The sequence below is a fragment of the Pinus tabuliformis genome, chromosome 2_1, assembly GCF_031772625.1.
Source record: "Pinus tabuliformis cultivar Carrire ecotype Pingquan chromosome 2_1, CPIR1, whole genome shotgun sequence".
In the NCBI taxonomy this organism is placed as follows: Eukaryota; Viridiplantae; Streptophyta; class Pinopsida; order Pinales; family Pinaceae; genus Pinus; species Pinus tabuliformis.
In genome coordinates, this window is record NC_142299.1 from 202,634,060 (window position 1) to 202,656,496 (window position 22,437).

General features: G+C 38.8%; 1 pseudogene; it reads left to right on the forward strand.

The window, feature by feature from the left end:
* The first annotated feature begins 21,379 nt into the window (after positions 1-21,379).
* On the forward strand, positions 21,380-22,117 carry LOC149199442 (heat shock cognate 70 kDa protein-like; annotated as a pseudogene).
* The last annotated feature ends 320 nt before the right edge of the window (positions 22,118-22,437 follow it).

The following is a 22,437-nucleotide window of genomic DNA, read 5'->3' on the forward strand; positions in this document are numbered from 1 at the left end:
CTAAAGAAGGAAGAACAAGATTTGTGGGCAGTACTGCTTCTTTTCCATACACAAGATTGAATGGGGAAGATCCTATAGAAGCTTTCTGTGTTATCCTATCAGCCCATAATGCAAACATTAAAGATTTGTGCCAGTTTTTATGATTTTGTTCTATAGTTCGCTTAATGATTTTGATAAGATTCTTATTAGTAGACTCTGCTAAACCATTACCCTGGGGATAGTAATTAGCATAATACTTTAATTTAAATCCTCTTTTAATAGCGAAATCAAACATAGCATTGCCTGAGAAATAAGATGCATTATAAAAAACAAGAGCATTTGGGACACCAAACCTGGTAATGATGAATTGATCTATGAACTCAATGATTGCTTCAGAATTTGCTGTCTTCAAAGGAATGGCCTCCACCCACTTAGTAAAATAATCGGTAGCAGTAAGGATATACTTATGCTGTTTGGAAGATGGTGGAGTAATTTCCCCTATGATGTCCAATCCCCATTGCTCAAATGGTTGTTCAATGTTGACTGGTTGCAGAGGGAAAGCTGATTTACGTTGTCTTCCACTAGAAGTTTGACAATTGAGGCATTTCCTTACATATTCGTGGGCATCTCTAAATAGAGTAGGCCAATAGTATCCAGCATGAATAATTTTGTGAGCTGTTGTATCAGCTCCAAAATGTCCTCCTGCTGGTCCATCATGTAACTCCTGCAAAACCTTTTGTGCTTCAGGTTTCTCAAGGCATCTTAATAAGATAGAATCATAATTCTGCCTAAAAAGCACATCATCAATAATTGTAAAATTCTTTGCTTTTAACCTAATAGCCCTTTTGTTTTTGTAAGACAGGTTTGGAGGTGCATAACCATTCTTTAAATAAAAGATTAAATCTGCATATTGAGATTCAGAATCAGTAACACTTATCTGGTTGATTTCTTCATTTTGATCTGTATCGCTTGATTCTGGAATGTTGGATGCTCCTGCCAATATCCTGCAAAAACCTTGGCCCCTAACAATCTTTGCTGGTTTAATTTCTAAGTCATATTCTTGAAGCGCTGTGACCAAATTTTCCCTTTTTTCACCCAATTCTTTTTGGATTAATAGTGGCCTAACTGCAAGGAAAGGAACTATAACTTTTGTGTGGGTTTTCAAAAGGAAGGGTCTATAATTATTGACTGCTTTAAATACAACAAAGGCTTGTTTTTCTACATCGGAGTAATTCAATTCTGCACCCTGAAGATTTGAGCTAAAAAATGAAATGGGTGCTTCCAGATTGTGATCATTTAGTTGCGTGAGTACTGCAGCATAAGACAAGTTGGATGTGATGGTATACAATGTAAAATGATTAGAAAGATTTGGAGTATTTAAGGCTGGGACATTGATTATTGATTGCTTGATTAAATCAAAAGCTTCTTTTTCTGCTGATCCCCACTTAAAGACTGATTTTTTCTTAATCATTGTTTGAAGTGGCAAAATAATTTGAGAAAAATCTAGAACAAATCTTTTAACAAAATTGATATGGCCTAAAAATGACTGCATCGATTTTTTATTGTGTGGGAAAGGGATTTCAGAGATTTCTTTGATCCAATCAGGATCAATATAAATGCCATCTTTGGACACAATAAAACCCAAGAGCTTTCCTTGATCAAGAGCAAAGAAAGATTTTTTAGGGTTAAGAGAAATACCATATCTTTTGCAACGCTGAAAATTTTGATTTAGATCATGCAAATGATTGTACCTCTCCTTAGAGAATACAGTAATATCGTCTAGATAGACGACTACTGTTCTATTAATCAACCCTCTAAAAGCTATATCCATAGCTCTTTGGAATGTTGCTCCTGCATTTATAAGTCCGAAAGGCATTTTCTGATATGCATATGTTCCCCATTTTGTTCTGAATGTAGTTTTAAGTTGGTCATCAGGATGAACCAGGACTTGGTTATATCCTGAGAAACCATCTAGAAAGGACATCAATTCAGAGCCAGCTACTAATTGAAGTATTTGCTCCATAGTAGGTAATGGGAAATTGTCTTTCAAGCTTGCTTTGTTCAAATTTCTAAAATCAATACAGATCCGAATGTCGTCATTTTTCTTTCTGACTGGTACCATATTAGAGACCCAGTTTGAGTGTCGGACAGGAAAAATAATCTTGGCTTTCATGAGTTTATTAAGTTCTGATTTTATCTGGCTCTCTAAGTTTGGATGTATTTTTCTTAACTTCTGCTGAATCGGTTTCTGATCGGGAAGTACCGGAATGGTATGCTGGATAATAGATGTATCATATGTCTTCAAATCATCATATTTCCAAGCAAAGACCTGTTTATTTTTCCTTAACAGTCTAATGAATGTCTCCTTCTCTTCCAAGGAAAGTCCTAGTCCTAAGTTAATGTTTTGAGGAGTTTGCTCGGTGCCAAGATTTATCAATTCAAACCTAAGGGTAGAACTTTGGAGCTTTGCATTAGTTACAGGTTTAAACCTGTCTTTGATATCATAAAGATCCTCGAGCTTTATCACTGGCTTAGGGATTGAATTTTCCTGCGGCGTTTCTTTCATTTGTAGATCATGGTCATTTTCCTCAATAATTTGATCGTCATAGGACTTTTCAGAAGCTAGAAATTGTAAAATATCCTCATCATGGTTGAATACTCTCCAATTAGTGACATTGTCAGGAATTGAGGGCCTAAAAAGCAATTCTATGGAAAATCTATCTGGGCTGTAGTCTTCAGAAGGTAGGAGCTTAGAAGCTACATTGGCTAGGAGATCGGCTGCCGAGTTTTGAGACCTAGGGATGGAGGAAATGTTGAACGCGGAAAAGTGTGATGTAAGTTCTTGTACTAGCGATTGATAATGCTTGAGGTGATTTGAAAGACAATGGATTGCATTCCTCACCTGTTTAACAATAATTTCAGAATCGCCGAATACTTTTAGATATTGCACTTTAAGGCCGATTGCTTTATATAGTCCCTGGACTAAGGCTTCATATTTAGCTGTATTGTTAGTACATTCAAATTCTAGCCTACAGGACAGCATTGTCTTTTCCCCTTGTGGGCTAATTAAAATACATCCTGCTCCTGAGCCCTCACTAGACTTGGACCCATCGAAATATAAAGACCAAAATAAAGAAGTATTAACAATTTTATTTACAGACTTCTCAGTATCATTGAAACATCTTGATTGATCTGTTTGTGAAAAATTTTCGATCTGAGATGTAGAATGGTTTACTGAGAACGGAGAGGGTTGGGCAACGAAGTTGCCAAAGAATGACTCTGATGAATAATTCCCCAAAATGTTGTTGTTGAATGCTACCGGCTGGTTTTCTTGTTCGAATTCTGTAACTGTATGGGTCATATGTTTTTCCCGATCGATCCTTATTTGATTTGGCTTGCCCTTGTAGGGAAGCCACATATGTGACCAATCAGTGGAAATATACCCATGCAATTTCTCAGACCAATCCCTACTCAAAATTAAACCGTAAAATTCAGGTATATCAGCTATTAGAATATCAATCCTCTGTACTATTCTTGGATCAGCAGATAACCTAATAGTTACAGAATTAATTTCTCCTAAAACCTGTACTTTGGTCCTGTCCAACTGTACAATATGAATAGCAGACTTTTGGGGTTCAATGTTCAGTTTAGAACAAACTGAAGCTGGCATTATGTTAGATGATGCCCCTGAGTCAATTAAACAGTTGTGCAGGTTTCTGTTGTAAATCTCATAGGTTAGAAGGAAGGGTGGAGTATGAGAATTTGATCTATCTCCAATCAGAACTGAATCGGTAGCTTCAACCATACCAGGAGGGGGTTGGCCTGAATCATTAGCAGCTTTAGCACTGGGAAGAGGTGCAGAGGGAACAACATTCAATTCCTTGAGAAGCAATTTCTGCTGATGCTTTAATTTACTAAGTTCAAACATAGTAATGTTTGCTTTAGTTTTCTTCATGTCATCAACAATATTGTACTCCATTGAATCTGATACCACTAATGTTTTAGATGTTGAAGGAGTATTAGAAGTTGAAGGCTGGTTTTGGGGAACTGCTGCAGGTGGTTTCTTTGAAGGTATTTTTTCTTTGGTTGTAGCAGCACCTGCACTCCTTTTCTTTGAGGTTATCTGAACAGGTTCGGAAGCACTTTTACTCCTAGTAGTGACCGGGAATGCTTCCTCTTCATTATCGGAATCGGAGTTGGGGAGTATAAAATCCCACATTCCATGACATTCTACTTCTTCTTCTTCATCGCTAGTTGGTGTAATCGTTTCCTCTTCTTCTTGCTCTGAATCAGCATTAGATATGACATTTGGTGGCTTTGATTCATTTTTCTTAAAAGTTCTAAAGGGTCTTTTGGTTGATGTCTCGGCTACCTGTTTCTTTATTTCAACCATTTCATTTGATAAAGTTTTTAGGACTTTTTGCAAACCCTCCATGTCATAGGGGTCTTTTGAGGTTTTCTTTCTTGAGTCATCTTTAAAAGAGACTTTTTTGGCTTTTCTGTCTTCCAGGGCAACTTTCTTTTCTAGAGCGTTGATACGTTTCTCCACAGCAAGCGCTTCTTTCATGTTTTCGGCTAAGGTAGGTTTCCCAGCTCTATCTACAAAAATGGCTATATTGGCAGGCAGGGCTGTTATATACCATTTGCTTCGAATTTGTTCACTTGGTTTGGAGGCTGTAGGGATTTTATTCAGGAATTTTTTGAAGCGAGCATTAAATTCCTTAATTAGTTCCCTATGCTCTATTCTCAGATTGGAGAGGTCGTTTATTAGGGTAGCCAGAGACCTATCATCTCCATATTTGGTAAGAAACTACTCTTGGCAAGTGTTCCAACTGGTAATGGAACCAGATGGTAGAGAAAAATACCAGGATCCTGCTGATCCCTGCAAGGTGTAAGGAAAAAGTCTAACAACAACATCTTGTTCCGTTACTCCTTTCAAGTTGACTGCCAACATGAAATTATTGATGTGTTTCTCAGCCTGGCTCCCATCATCTGGATTAAACTTGGATAGCCATTTTTCAGGAGCATCTGGTAATGGATGCAATGGTGCAGGCATATTGACTGCACCAGGTCTGGTCCATGGATCTGCCATTATAATAGCAGTAGTGGTTGATACTACTGTCGGGACTACAGATGTCTGGGAAGGAAATAATGTTGAGGATTGAGCAGGTTGGGATGCTGAAGCTCCTAATCCCTGGTGAACAACAATATGCAAATGGGGAGTGGATGGTTGACTTTGCAGAGGAGAAGATGCAATGGAGGATGTGTATGAAAGCTCTTCACTGTCAGATCCTTCAGTATATTTCTTCGCCCTTTTCCTTTTGGGTAAAGGGAACTCAGTGGGTTCAATACCGAGCTTTTCGCTCTGAAGTCTGGTGAGAGGGTGAGGTAAATTGAACTGTGAAGTCGCACTGCTTTGTGATACCTCAGATTTCTGTGGTGAAATCGAGAAGCTCTGAAGTTTGTGGATAAGAGATTGGACTTCAGGTGATTCAAGACTTAATTGTTCTGGAGTATGATGGGTTTGAGCAGTGGTAGTTGATTCCTCTTCTTCTTGTTTGGATACTGGAGAACCAGCATGCGAATGAGAAGTTCGAGGGGATTCAGAGGGAGAATTACTCTTAGAATGGCTTGCAGATTTGGGTTTGTTTGCCATTCACAGTCAGGCCCTCCTTCTAGCGCCAAAAACGTTGATGCCTCGAAAATCGCTGCAACAACATTGGGGATAACCACCCGGTCCGGACCTTAGTATAGCTCCTTTTCCGTTTGGAATAGTGGCTCCGACTAGGGATAATGGGACCAGTTTCCCAAAAGTGGATAAACGGGATGAATGGATGATTTATAAACTAGACTAACGGTGAGCGAATAACTAAAACTATTAACAAGAATACAATAACTATTACCTATCCCGGGAACTTATTGAGCTTTAAAGTGCAGCGCTTGATGATCTGTGTCTATAAACAGGCATATAGATGACTCTATTTAACGGACATAGACATTATTTCATTCATGATTACTATGCTTAAATAGTTAAGCAAAGCGATTGAAGCGATATTACCACACTTATCATTTATATCATTGACATATACATGATTAAAAAGAAAGGCACATCATAAAACATCCAATAGTGGAATGAATATAGATCTGTTGTTATAGCGCATGCATATAATCAATAATAGCAAGAATAATCACATAACAATTCATATGAAAGGAATGAATTCAGACATAGATAGAAATACCATATGAGCTGCTTGACACTCCCAATATCAATCGCTACTTGTAATTCTTCCTTCAACGCAGAAACATTCTCAACAAAGACAATAGTGCACAATTGCATAAAAAGCTTCCTTGTCGAATTAAGAACAACTGGTCCAGTTTCATAAAAGAATATTGACTGAAGCATAATAGTGCAAACTTCAGTCTTTAAGTCTGGTACAAAACTTTTCGACCCTTTCCAAAACAATGAAAGGGTCTATAAATACTTAACTAATCTACCTATCTATAAAACAGAAATCCTATTAAATTGGTATCAATCAATCTTGATATGATTTTCTTCAGCGATTTGGCAGTCGGTGGCATGATTCATCAGGTAGGCTGCTTGCCTTTATATCTGAGCTGACTTATCGCAAGCATTGGCTCTACTTCAGGAGGTTTGTTGAGGTGCGAGCTGAGCTGGGCGGCATAGGTGGCATCCTGAATATACCCGATTGCATCTGTTAGGCATTTGAGGGCGGCTCTCTATGTATGCGGCTTTACCAGGAAGAACCAATATGCGTACCAGGTTAAACTGTTAATCCCAGTGATTAACCTCCCCTTTTCCTCTAAATCAGGATAACATGATTGCTCCAATGTGTTCGTTGTTGTCAACTTTCCTGGTGTACATTGGGAAATCATATTTGATAAGTAGAGAGTGTTTTTAACTAGTTCAACTAGATTGCTGGAAGTTGATTTACATCTTGAAGCCGCCCTCTCTGCTTTCATCATCTGGGAATGCCATTCTGTGAAGAGTATATCTTTATGCGTTTCTAGGATCCTGGGCAAATTTGTCGCTTTCCCTTGATCAGAATCTTGCCAGTCAAGAAATGCAGCTATGGTTTCTTCGGCTTGATCCAATTCATTTCTGGCCTTCTCTACCTGCTGATTTATGGATGTCGTTAATTACACAGTGGCTCTGCCTGGGCGATTTGTTGACACAGAAGCTTAATTTGGGATATTAATGCAGTGTTTATTTAATGCTTCTGCTCTAAATTCAACCACTTGTGGAACGCCCTTCATTTTTTCGAGCTGCGATGACAATTGAGCAATTTTCTCATCCTTTGTTTTCATCATTTGTTGCATTTAATTGTGCTAATGCCTCTGATAATTCCTTCTGTTTCTGGATCGCTCTTTGGTCGATCCTTTGCTTTTCTGCCTGCAATTGTTGAGTTAGTTTACTGTTCACTTGCTGTTGTGTCAACAATTTCTGCTCTGCCTGCTCTGCCTTCTGCTTTGTCTCAGCTAACTCTGCCTGTAACGAGAAAATCTCTTGATCTCTGGTTTTCAGTAGAAGACTTACCTCTGATGCCTTGTCGATTGTCGCTGCCGAATAGGCTCCCGCATACTGCGACAGTTTTGTCAGGTCATCGGAGGGGTCAAATTCCTCCTTCCAAACCACATTGCCCGTAACAGTTTGCTCTGGGAAAAGGGAAGGTTGATCAGTCCTTCTTCTTTTCCTTTGTCGTTTAACCACTGCTTTATGCCTTGGGCTGTAGAAGACATCCAGGGGAGGAATATCTTCTACCTGCAAAATGATTTGGTCGGAGGGGTCCTTTGGTATAATCTCAACTTCTTTGGAAATGGGTGGGCCGCTGGTTCCACTTAGAACCTGAGGTGAAGTGATGTCCTGTGTATCGGTTGTCTTGGAAGTGTCTGTATCCTTTGAACATTCCAACCCACTGATGATAGAATCAAATTGCTTCCATTCCTGGAGCAATTTAGGGTCAATATGAGTATCTATATTGACATCAATGGTGGTTTGTTTTTGCTTTTCGGCTTGGGACTCCTTCCGCACTTTTTCCTGCTCTTTCTTCTGTTGTTCCTCTTGTTCTTTCTTTTGTCTTTCCTCCTGCTCTTTCATTTGCTGTTCCTCTTTCTCTTTCCTCTGTTTTTCCTCCTGCGCTCTCTTCTGCTTTTCTTCTTTTTCTTTTCTCTGCTTTTCTTCCTGTTCTCTCTTCTGCTTTTCCTCCTGTTCCTTCTTCTGATCCTTTGTTATAACGGGAGGTTCCTTTGACTGTTGTTGATCAGGCTCGCTTGATGATGTCGCTGGGGTTGTCGCTAGTAAATCTAGAGGCAGAGTTTGCAACCTCTGTTCTCTAAGTTTATTGAATTCAGTCAACCCTTCATCATTATATTTCGCTTTGGCGAATGCCTTAACCTGATTTATTGTCTCAGCTGAAGAGAACAGGTCATCAAACATATCTTCTTTATGGTCAAATCTTGTCAATTTGGCCTGTTCTAGTGCATTATAGGCAACTTTATTTGGATCAAACTGCCTATTTGGGAGAGTCGCCAGAGTTAAGGATTGAATATTTGTGGCTTCCTTTTCTACATGTTTGAGATCATGCAGAGTATAGACACCACGTCTCAAAGGAAAAGAGGGCCAGCCTTGCTTCTTATTTTTCTTGAGCGTTTGTGTAACACTCTCAGCCATAATCTGGTAAGCGATTTCCCTTGCCAGCAGTTTATCAGGTATGTATAGAGGGAGGACATGGGGGTCGGCTTGGCTACCGAAAACTCTTATGTAGGTAAATCTCTCCTCTCCAAACCATCTACCTATTGCGGTTAAATCAAATCCGGCTAGATAAGAAATCTTGGGAGCAGGTTTATCGAAAATGGAATAATAAATAGGCAACATAAAGCCATTACAGACTTGGTATAGATGATGTTTATAAGAATATTTCCACAATTTCTGATGATATATATGAATAGGCGTGGGGTATTGTGCAGTCCACCTCCAGCCGAGTACGGGGAATTCAGAGTTAAAACACAGGGTATCTAGAATATAGGCAATGTAGTAGAATGGGGGAATTACCCTTTCAGAAATACAGGTCTTGCTTCTAAACTCAAGCACAACTATTGCTAATTTGTCTGAGAGGATAGTGGCCCAATCCATAATTACACTATTGCACGCTGCTTCCATTAGGGGAACCATTTCTATGGTAAAATTAGCAGAATCATGCAATCCCCATAATCTACACATCATTATTCCAACATAGCAATAAGGAGAAGCCAGAGAACCAACCGAGTACTTACCGGAAGATTCATGTTTGTGCTTTGCTGGATTTTGTCTCCAATCCCGGATGGGTTCGGATTCAACTTCATTTTCGTTTGCGAATTTCTCCATGAACGCCTTATTATATATCTTCTCTAGCTCGGGCAAATGATACATTTGCCTTAGATCATCCGCCCTGAATGACCCGAAAATTCTCCCGTCTCTGGTGCTGAAGGTTCTATCCAGGATTGGGATTTCTTCAATCGCCCACTGCACTACGTCTGTGTATGGGAGAATTTTCTCCCTAGCTGCTATCCGGTGAAGAAAGGAGTCAGCTAAGTCCTTGAGAGTACCCTCAGACTTCCGAGTTAAATCCACAGTAGCTTCTACTGTTGTCACTGCTGGTTCTTCGGCTTCAATCAGGTTGTAGGTACCTTGCCAAGTAACTCTGACGAGACCCAAACATGTAGTATCAGATATCAATCCCTTCTTTTTGTCCACGACGGCTTGTCCTGCAGCTGGTGTAGCGGAAGCGCCTGTGGTCTTCTTGGATTTCTTCCCCATTTTGCTTGCGCTTTCTCCTTTGGATGAATTCTGCATAGAGGCGAAAATAAACGTAACATAGAGATATGCCAATGAAAATCCAATATGGGAAAGATATATTGATCAAAGCGTGCTGAGAGATTAACTCTTAAAAATGGCCGCGGATACAATCCATGGGAAGATCTTACAATTACATTAAATGGCCGTTTAAAACCTGCCACCCCTTAAATGCTCATTATACCATTATTCGGCCGAATGGCCCGCTTAAGCGTGCTATGGATATTTTGGCGGTTGAGTGCAGGTGAACGATTGCTTAACAGATCAAGCTTTAAATATGAACGGATCGTAATATCCCTCCATTTAACAGCTTTTTTGAAATCCGCGCTATATCATAATCGGGCGTCGGGAACACTTAAATCCTTATGTTGACAATTTTGAAACCCCGATCACCGATAGTGATATCGCATCGCATTGGGAGAATTGGTATTATATAAACATATGGATAGCATACCACCGATCGCCGATAGCGAAATCGCATCGCATCGGGGTGAATGGGCATAAAAATGTGCATATATAGTGTATCGCTAATTGCCAACTGCGATATCGCATCGCATCGGGGGTATGACCTGGGTGCCTTACTATTGTGCATAGGATATTGCCGGTTGCCGATTGCGATATCCCATTGCATCGGGGTGAAAGGCTTGGGGTGCTTTAAGACTGCGTATAGAGTATCGTCGATAGCCGATAGCGATATCGCATCGGCGGGAACCCATATGTCACTTATTTGTGTTTTCTATGTCATTGCGATATGCGATCTTGCGATCGCTTTATCGCAATGATAAAATATTGTTTTATTTGATCAAAAATGGGTTTTTCAAAAGGTTTTATATAATGTCTTCATTTGGTTTGCGGACCTTTTTCAAATAATGCAATATTGATACCAATTAACTTCTAAAGGGACCCATTTCATATGATAATTTTGTAAATATAAATGATATAAATGGGGGGTTGTTGTAGGGCTCAACAGTATGCAGGATGATGATGCCCACAGAAATATGTCATGATGAAAATCCATCTTGTAAGGTATGATTTTATTTATAATTATGTTTTTATTTCTTGAAAAACATCTCGATAAATTCATGGAGGGATACTGGAACAAGAAATTGGAAGTACAAGAACAACTAGCATTCATGTGGTGGATATAAGAAGCATGATGAGGAAGAAGTAGCCATATGACAAAGGTTCCATATATGAAGAAGGCCACTTTCCATGAAGAAAGGAATGACATGACGAATGAAGGAGGAAAGTGATCAATGGTTGTTGCCCTACAAGGAAGAAGCTCAACTGAATTTCATGACATCAAGGAGATAATTTGATCAAGAAACTAAAGGATCCACGTAGAAGAAGTTGTTGATGTATAGAAGAGTCCCTAGCCAAGAGGGAGCTATGAAAAGTTCTTGATTAAAAGGGAGCTTGGGTAAGTTCCTGATCAGAGGGAGCTTGCGCATATCTTTCCCAGTTGAGAGGGCGAGATAAACACAACATTCTTGCCTTCACTTTGGAAGAAAGAATGGACGATTGGTTAATCATATGGCATCCGATTCTGTTTGAGGATGTGTAGAGCATCCAAGACAAGAGTAGGTAAGAGGACTGATATTCTTTGAGGGATGGGAACCCAAGATAAGAATATTCCTAGGATTTCATACTCATTGAACATGCGGGTGGGTGTGTACCTTGTGAGACAATGATGAAGGTTTCTATAGTCATTGGTCTCGCCAACATTGTGCTTTGATTTGATGAGAGATAGATTTGTCAGTCAAGGCCTTGTTGTGGAAACAATGTTGGTTACTATGATGCTATACAAATGGGTTACCAATCTTATTCTTCTTATTAAAAATTATTCAGATTGAGAATGATCAGGTACCATCATCAATACCTCCCTAGTTAAGAGAGAGTGTTGAAGAAAGTGTAACTAGGTTCAATCTTCATGACATTGTAATTATTATTTTTATAAAAAAAGGAAATGAATTTATTATTATTCCTTGTTGCATGGGTTTCATTATAAAGAGGTTTATTTTATAGATGGCTCCCATTGAGAGCCTTAGGATGTCAATGAATCAATTTCATGCTCTTCTTGAGCCTATATGTAGTGTATACAAATCTATATAAAGGTCTAGAACAACCCTCCAAGACAAGGACAATCCTCTTGAAGAAGGAAGCAAGCAAAACGATGAAGAGGGCTGTCATGTTAGCCTCAAATTGAATTAAATGAATTAAAGAAAATCATGTCGACTCAATAAAGGGACACAAAACTTCACACTGTCATGTCGGCTCAAATATAGAGACATTGTTGTGTGTGGAGCATGATTGTTCAGAGGTCTTTGTTTCAGCCAGATGTATACCCCAGGAAGTTTGTACACCCCTCCACGCGGGGGGGCTACAGGGGGGACTTGTCCCCCCCGCGAGGGTCCGGGGGGGGTCAGCGGTCCCCCGGCGCGCTGCCCCCGAAGCTAAAAACAAATGTAAAATTGCCTTGTAAAAGTATAGTAATTTCTAGTCAATCTGGGCCATTCATTAGGCAGATGATCTGACGGTAGAACTTATCTTTAGTTTAGGGTTTTTTGCCCTAGAAGGCAACCCCTCTCTTTATATGAGGGTATTGTATTGGAGGCTTAGATATAGATGTGTATTTTGTGAGCGAGAAACAGAGAGGTGAGACTGTGAGAGAAAACATAGGATATTACAACGGATTTGTTGTAGGTTGTGTCTCTTCATTTTGCTGGATAATAGAAAGGAAGGACTGGTTGTTCGGGGTGGACGTAGCCTAATTTGGGTGAACCACGTATATCTGTGTCTCTCTTGTTTTGTGCATTTTATGTGTTTATATTTCTGCAATATTTTATGTGTTCCATTGCTCCGTAATATATAATTTTCTAACAACATAAATATTACATATATGTAGTTAGGGTCACCATAGAAAAGCAAGAAACTTGGATTCTTCTCTGAAATTTAGATGAGTACAGGAGGTGCAAGAATATGGGATTAAGGTAGCTGTTCAGTACCTTGGATGGAGAAATATCTCTATGATTTCGGATGGGTAATATAGTGAGATATTCTCGGCATAACAGTGACTAGGTTTCTAGAGACCACAGTCTCATTCTCGATATAGATCTCAGTGTTGTCATAACCGTAGTGATAGGGATGATCTCAAGAATCTTACAATACCACTCACAGTCTCGACATGATTATGATGGAAGGACCTCATAGTGACACAATATCTCGACATACATTAAGGTGTAGTCAAAATCTCGTTCTTGATGAAGATATAGTTACAAAGGTTATTATCTCGGTGAAGGAACAGTCATGATGAGACTGTCATGATATCGGTGGATCTACATGCAACTCCCTTATACATATCTATATATGAAGCTCTCATTGATGAAGACCTCGGTGATGGTGCAACAATGAGGATGATCTCAGAAATGTCAAAGAAGAGGATTAATGTCTTGGTATTGGAGTGGCCTCATAGGTCAAGGGTCATGGTCTTGGTATTCATCAATTGGGATCTCTATAAGAAGAATTTTGTGTGGGTTTTCCTCTCCAAGAGGGAGAGGTTTTGGCCCTGGCAAAAATCCAACATCATGTGTTATTGTCTCTTTGTTTTCGGTAGTTATTTGATGAAGTAAGAAGACACACTCTAATAATAAAAACAAGTGAAGGTTGTATTGAGAAGTAAAGTTAAATGACTCACAAATAGTTATCATGCAAGAAGAATATCATTAATTCTAATTGCCTTAGATTCTTCAACATGGTATCAGAGCTAAGGTGTTGAAGTCTAAGGAAGGGAAGTAAAGAGACATTCAAGGATCAAGCTTCAAGAAGAATATCAAAACACATTGAATAATTTCAAAGAGAAGGGATCAAGATCTACATTCAAAGATCGAGGCCTAGATCAAAGATGCAACCTACGATAACAGTATATAAAGTCATAGTTTCGTATTATAGTCTCCCATATCTTGATGACCTATACTCGGATTTTTCCCACATTCTCATCCTTAGAAAACTAGGATAAAAGATGAAAATGATCACAGGTAGAAGACTCGGTTAGGAGATCTCATACAACAGTTCAGTTCAGATATACACAACCAGATAGCATTTATTTCACAAGTCCCATTCTACCCAGACTCTTGGTGCCACAATATGAGAATTTCAACCTCGAATTGAATCCTTTTTATAAAAGGAGCAATCTTGACATCTCAGATTCTCAAAGCTTGATTCGAGGGCATATATATAAGTTTGTATGGATAGTACTCAATATAAAATGAAGAAGTCCTATGATACAATAATACTAACTAATGGGTCTCTATACGTCATGACAAGCAACCTCAATACTCTATGATTCTACATGATGTTGCATACTACAAGGTTCTATAAATCCACTTATGTAGCCCAAGTATATCAACAGTTTGTCAGATGTATAAGTCTAGGTAGCTCGAAGGCAAAGAAGGAAATATTCCTATCAGTACATAAAGGATCTCATCTAGAGGAAGCATTAATACATCTCCTTCAACCACTTCCAACATGTTCAAGGTGAAGATTTCATCTTCACATCTCAAGTAATTATTTTCATTAATCAATTTTGTAAAATGACTTCAATATTGCAAGGAGATCTATAGGTTGGATGGGGCATCAAGATTCCTTGCATAGAATAAGGAGGATTGTCACAATCGTCATAGATAAGAGAAGCCAAGTAAACATACCGAGGAAAAATGTCTCCTTTAAATTCATGGGAGAAAACTCTTAAGTTCTTCTCATTCCTATGTAGCAAGAAAGGGGACATCACAGAGATGTATATGATAAACTCAGTCTCTACAGGTGCAATGAAGAAAGTCACATGAAATCTGATCTACATGAAAGTAAAGGACATCAAAGGATGTGGGATATTTTCATAAGGTCCCATCTACAAGATCTAAGAAGGAGGATAACCATCACTGATCTATAATGCACTAACAGATAATCAAGGTAACAAATATTCATGAGTTACCTCACTCATCAACTTATGGTCTCTATGCTAAATAGAGTTGATGGCAAAAGTATTAAAGGTTAAAGGACTAAAACATGTGCAGAAAGAAAAGGGAAGTTTGGTCCTCAAACAAGATAGAATAATATAGCTAAGATTATGGAATATCATATCACCAGATAGATGGAGGAATATGAAGAAAAGGGCCAAGGAAAAAGGGAGTAACAGATCTCTACTATGATTGGGATATTATCCCTCACAAAAGGGTCATATCATAAGATTATGTAATAAGATATGACAGTGATTATAACATGCAGCTTGGCATCATGGAAGCATTAGAATCAAGAGCTCGTGACATCATCATGGGGATCATGAAGGACAAAATCCATGGTAGAAAACCATGTAGGATATGGCTCTTGAGAATCTCAGTGGACATTGCAGGAAAGGAAGAAGTCATCCAGGACAAGGCTCATCATTATACATTAATTCAAAAAGGAAACTTTTTCTAGATAGGGATATACAAATATCCTCAAGATTCTCTGATAGAGTCCTGATTGAAGGGTTCACTAATCTATAGAGGAAGAAAGTGTTTCATCAGAAAATCCAACTTGTGGAATTCGTAGATGATGTAATTGTGACATAAGAGAAGATGCATATCAAGGGGTTGAAGATACGTCAATCAAGGAAGTTGTTGAAAGAAGCCTAGATGACCTAAATGTAAAATAAGGTATGTATGATTGTGTTTAATATTATAATGTCATGTCATATGGTTGCAGGTAACATGGATCATTACTTCTATCTTAAGAAGCATGATCAAGAGAAAAAGGATCTCCTCCTCTGAAAGGATGTAGGAAAGCATAAGACACACTAAGATGAAATCAACATAATATGACTACAATTAATAAACTCTGATTGAAAATACCTAGGAACGTGTGGAGAAGGAAGAGATCGTGATATAAGCAACCCTGATAAAGGTGATCAACATCCAAAAGACCAAGAAGACTTACCTAGGAAATCTCCCAAAAAGATATGAAGACTCTGATGGAAAAGGATGAAGACCCTTGACAATGGATATCTTTGGGATATGTTTCAACATGTATGCAGGATGTTGATGCCCACAAAAATATGTCCTGATGAAAATCCATCTCATAAGGTATGATTTGATTTAGAATTATGTTTTGATTTCTTGAAAAATATTTGGATAAATTCATGCAGGGCTACTGTAACAAGAAATTGGATGTACAAGAACAACTAGCATTCATGTGGTGGATAGAAGAAGCATGATGAGGAAGAAGTAGTCATATGACGAAGGTTCCAGATATGAAGAAGGCCACTTTCCATGAAGAAAGGAATGACATGACAAATGAAGGAGGAAAGTGATCGATGGTTGTTTCCCTACAAGGAAGAAGCTCAATTGAATTTCATGACGTCAAGGAGAGAAGTTGATCAAGCAACTGAAGGACCCACGAAGAAGAAGTTTTTGATGTATAGAAGAGTCCTTAGCCAAGAGGGAGCTCTGACAAGTTCCTGATTAAAAGGGAGCTTGGGCAAGTGACGTGAATTATCCACAACATGTGACAAGAACTTTCCCATCTTGCGTCTCCTGTCAATTTACAATTTTTGTCAATAACATCAAGTTTCTTGTCCCACATAGGCACATTTCCAATCCCTAAGACATAAAGGTATCCATCTCCATAGCCTCCAATTCTGTTGTGAGTCTAACAAGGTTCAATCATCCCAAGCACAATCCTATTGATCTCGACAACTAGGCTTAGAGTTCTTAAGGAAACCAATGGCTTATGAATCCATTCTCAATGATGAGCAATTCTTAGAACCATTATTACAATAGGGATGAATCCCTCCTTCCCATGCCAACATTCCAGACATTGACATGGTTGTAGTAGGGAAATAAAATTTCTTGCATGCCAACCAACAAGAAAAGAACTTATTTAACCACAACTGGGACTTAGCTGTGAATTTAGATACACAACATTCCATTAATCACATAATGGATTCAACAAAAACTATTAGATCCACTAATATAACATGCCACACACATCATCAATAATGGACTTTTACCAGTCCATAAATAATAGATACCCATAACATTCATGACATAACAAACAATAGAAATCACACACAGTGACAGTCAGTTGAACTTACCAAATGCCCATACATGGCATGTAATCAACCTTGCACTCAAGAGAGTATTAGTAGGTACAGGGACCTGGAAATCCCACTCAAATCATGAGAACAATCACACATGCATCTCATTAAAGCCAACCATTTCTCCATAAGCAATATTGATACATATATTTTTATATCTTGTTGTAACATTTTCTTGGAAAAATAGCACAGTCAAATTTTTTAAAATTTTCCAACTTATTTCTTGGTCAGATTCTCGATTTTATACAAGATTTTATATATTTTATTAAAATTTTAAATTTTCCAACTTATTTTTTGGTCAGCTTCTCGATTTTATATAAGTTTTTATCTATTTTATTAAAAAATAATTGGATGTTTATTCAACTACCCCACTCTCTATATTATAGGCCACAGAGTTCAACCAAGGAACAGGGCCAATTACCAAATATATATATATATATATATTGGGTGTTTATTCAACTTAACCCCAATCTTAAAGACTTAAACACGTCAAAGTCAGACTCAAAGATTGGAACAAAAAACAATTTGGTAACATTTTCAAAACCAAAAAAGAAGTTGAACAAAAACTTCAGGGGATTAACCAGCTTATGGTCACATATGGCTTGACTGAGGAAAGGAAAACTCAAGCTGATGCTCTTTAGAAGGAATGGGATGATAGGTGCAAGCAAGAGGAGATTTTCTGGAGATAGAAATCGAGAGTATAGTGGATTAGAGAAGGGGAAAGAAACAAAAAGTTTTTTCATAAGTCAACTTTGAGTCACAGGTCACATAATAGAATTTTAAAACTCAGAGATTCTCAAGGGAAAGAGCTCGTCACCCACAAAGAATTGGAATCTGTCCTAGTACAACACTTCCTTAGCATTGCAAAGGAGCCTCTCTTAGAGAGGTCACAGTTTATTAAAAAATTCACAAGGTACATTCCCAAGCTTGTAACAAGGGAAGACAATCATAATCTCAATATGCTAGTATCTGAAGATGAGGTTAGGGAAGTTATCAACGAGATGCAAAATGGGAAAGCTCCTGGCTCGGATGGTTTCAATGTGGACTTTTTCAAAGCATGTTGGAAAACAGTCAAACAAGATATCCTCGATGCAGTGGAAGACTCAAGAAGATCCATATTGATCTTGAAGGCTCTCAATGCCTCTTTCATAGCTTTGATTCTGAAGCAGGAAAAATCCATCACACCGGACAGATTCAGACCCATAGCTTTATGTAATGTGGTGTACAAAATTATTTCCAAAGTGATCGCTAACAGACTCAAGCCCCTTCTTCCAGCTCTTATCTCAGAGGAGCAAACTGGTTATGTGGAAGGAAGATAGATTCTCAACAATATCATACAAGCTCATGAGATGGTACACTCTCTGAAGAGCAACAAGCAAGTTGGTATGATCATACAGCTTGACCTAGCGAAAGCTTATGACAAGCTAAGCTGGTCTTACATCAGGGCAATGCTGAAAGCTTATGGTTTTGACCACAATTGGATCAGATGGGTCATGACCCTTGCATCCATGACCAGTTTTTCAATCTTGCTTAATGGCTCACCCTGAAGAACCTTCATGCCTTCTAGGGGACTAAGATAAGGAGATACGCTCTCCCCCTTTCTCTTTGTGCTGATGATGGAATGGCTAGGCAGAATGATAAAAATGGCAAGTGTTGAGAGAAGAATCTAGGGTTTGAAACTCACCACGGATGGAGCGGCTTCAACTCACCAACAATTTGTGAATGACACTATGCTGCAGGGCATTCCCATGGTCAAGGAAGCCAAAGCTTTTAAACAAATCCTGAATGATTTTGCTATGCCCGCTAGTACAAAGGTAAGCCTTGACAAATCAAAAGTTTTCTTTTTTAACACTGACATTGCTATTCAGAGAAACCTTACCAGAATTATAGGGTTCCAAAGGGATCAGTTACCCTCTAAGTATCTTGGAATGCCCCTTACAGAAAAACCTCTAAGCAGGGGAGTGTGGGAGCCGTTCATTAACAAACTTCAGGATAGGATCCAGAAATGGACATGCAGATCTTTGAATTTAGCAGGGAACCTTGTGCTCACAAAAGTTGTCCAACAGGCCATACCCATTTTCATGATTGCAGCTCTTCCTATTCCTAAAGGAGTTTTGCAATAGATCAGGAACATTCAAAGAGATTTTCTTTGGGGCAAAGGGGAAAAGAAAAAGAAATGCGCTTTGGTAGCCACCTCCACCAAAGCTTTGCACCCGAAACTCTGTTGAGCCAGATAAATTTTGGTAAAGACTTTTGGCAACCTCCTCCTCATGGTTTCTTGAAAATTAACATAGATGGAGCCTCTAAAGGTAAACCAGGGATGGCTGGTTTTGGCAGGGTCATTAGGGATGAGCAGGGGTGCATAAAGGACATCTTTCATAGTCATCTGGGAACTGCTACAAATAACATGGTAGAGCTCATGGTCTTAGAGCAGTGCCTAGAAATACTAATCGAGTCAAATTCTCATAATACCATCATCGAAGCTGACTCGGAATTGGTTATTAATGTGGCCAAGCAGATCTACAATGGAAAATCACCTAGAAAAGTATCAAAACATTGGCGACTTTTGAAGGTCTTTCAGCGCATTCATTCCCACCTTCAAACCCTGAGAACAGCCAGCTTTGTTCATGTGCAAAGAAAAGCCAATATGCTAGCTAATCAACTGGCAAATGAAGGAGTGTTTTGAAAAGAAAGTTACAACAGGTATGCATGAGATTAGACACCCTCGGGCAAATTGCGTGAGGATTGTTAAAGACAGGTGGACAAAGACATGGAAAACTTCCATGTTATTAGGACTGAACAAGAAGGAATACTAGTGGAAGTAGGAGAAAGCGGAAGTGGGAGAGGCACTTGGTAAACAGTAGGCCTCTTCGTAGGTCGTCGGCCACGGATCCTGACAACCTTTATAATCGAATGGCCTTCAGGTGGAAAAGTAATCGGAGGTTAACCACCAAAGCAGACCTGATGCTTTTTAGATAAGCGATTTACAATCCTCATTGGGTCCGAAAAGGAAAGTAAAGACCGTTCAGGTTTCCGCTCCGATATCTCGGAGGACTGTCAGATCAACAGGGGCTTTTTCGTATGGTTTTTGGGTTCTAAAAGTGATCGAAACTTAAGTTTCAAACCAGACCCGAACATTCATAAAAATTTGGCTCACATTCCTTATCAGGTCCGTGAATTGGGTAAAAGGGGCGCATGTTGCCAAAACGATAGTTTCGTGACCGTCGGATCTCACAGGATCATGGATGGAGACTTATTTTGTAAGCCTCAGGTCGAGGGTTTCGGGGTTTTTGTTTTCGGGTTGTGTAGTTGGTTACCCTTCATAGGGAAAACCCTTGTTGGTCCTTAGATTGTAAGGTCATGTAACATATGTAATCTTTCATGCGGTTAATAGAAGGCTCCACTCTCATTTGACCCAAAAAAAAAAGCCTTAACCCCAATCTCTATATTATGGACCTTAAATTTTTAAATTTTCCAACTTCTTTCTTGGTCAAATTCTCAATTTTATACAATTTTTTTATCTATTTATTACAAAATAATTGGGTGTTTATTATGTCGATAGGCATTATATTATGAGGTTCTTGTTGGTGACATTATTGAAATTTGTCGTCCTCAACAAGTATTGTGAATCTCAACAATGTCACCCCCATTAATTCTTCTCAATTTTTGGAGTCATACCCAGTACTACAAATGCACTTGCGATTTTCTATTTGCTCTATTTTTTCTGCGAGGCCCTAGAGGGCTCGTTTGACAGCTTCGACTAATTTTTCTTCAAAGTTGTAGTTGTTAATGGAAAGAGAAATGCCCAACCACCTGCACGATTCTTTCAGATGGTGGAATAATCTGTCGGCCTGTTTATTCACGAAAGCGACTTCTGTGTCTGAATTTTCCACGAGCTCCATGATTTCCCATGCTTCGGAGCAGGCCTTTATACAGTCATATGTAGCAGGCGACCCATCATATGCTTGATAGAATCCAGACAATTCGATGATAATGGTGAGTCGCAAGACTGCAATCATCTTTGCAGAGCTCTTCCCCATGTTGAAATCTCTTTCAACCAGTGGTTTTCTCCCAAATGAAATTGCAAATGGATCTGCAAACCTCAAGTCCTCGGTAGTTTTTTCTTAAGAAATGAAATCAGTGCCTTGCAATTCTTGTCATCAAATTTCCCTTCTTCCAGCAACACCTTCATCTTTTGGATGGGTTTTTAATTCTCTATCCACCCTCCTACTAGATTTTCCCCCGGCATGTACCTTACAATAATTTCCATTGAATGAATTTCTATAGCCAAATTCGTTCAAACACAAGACATCGATAAGGAAGATTGTTTGAATACTTTTCTGATTCTCCATTCCACTGATAGATTTGTGAGTCAAAAATTTTAGACTCGTGTTAATTGGGAATTGTTATTAGTAAAGGCGATGGATGCTAAAGGTGAAGGTAAGGCTATTGGCATTGATCTTGGAACTACATACAGCTGCGTAGGAGTATGACAACACAATTGAATTGAAATTATTCTTAATGATCAGAGAAACAGAACCACCCCTTCCATGGTTGCGTTCACACCTTCTGAGAGAGTTGTTGGCAATGGTGCCAAGTATCAGATTGAAAAAAATCCCCACAACACCATCTTCGATGTCAAAAGACTCATTGGAAGGAGATTCAACGATCCCTGTGTGCAGAGTGACATGAAACTATGGCCCTTCACTGTCATCTATGGAGACAAAGGCAAGCCTTCTATCTAAGTCCATTACAAAGGTCAAAGGAAGGAGTTTGCAGCAGAGGAGATATCTTCCATGGTTTTATCAAAGATGAAGATGATAGCTGAAGCTTATCTCAAATATGATGTCAAGAATGTTGTCATCACAATGCCTGCCTATTTTAGCGATTCTCAGAGGAAGGCTACTAAAGATGTTGCCGTCATTGCGGGCCTCATGGTCATGAAAATTATTAATGAACCCACAATTGCAGTTATAGCTTATGGGTTTTATACAAATATGTCTTATGGGTTCTATACATACTTGAAAGAAAAGAAAACAATCATTATTTACGACCTAGATGGAGGTACCTTCGATGTCTCTGTTCTTACTATTGGAGGGGATATGCATTTGGGAGAGGAGGATTTTGATAATAGGTTTCTCAATTACTGTGTCCAATAGTTCAAGAGAAGAAACAAAAAGGACTTGAGCACAAATGCAAAAGCCCTTAGGAGACTGTTCAGAATGCGAGAGAGAAAAAAGAATTTTGTCTTTTGTTGTAGAAACTGTAATTGATAGGAGACTCCGCTCATATTTGTAATTGTTCCCTTGCAGGGAAAATTTGAAATATGCATATATTTAGATGGAATCCTTTGTAATAAGGATACTATGAATGGCACTGCTCCATTGAAAAATATTCAAGATTGTCGACATGTAATGATAAGGAGAAAGTGAAGGACATTGTGTCTGCAAGTCCCCTCAAAACTGGAAACTAATTAGGG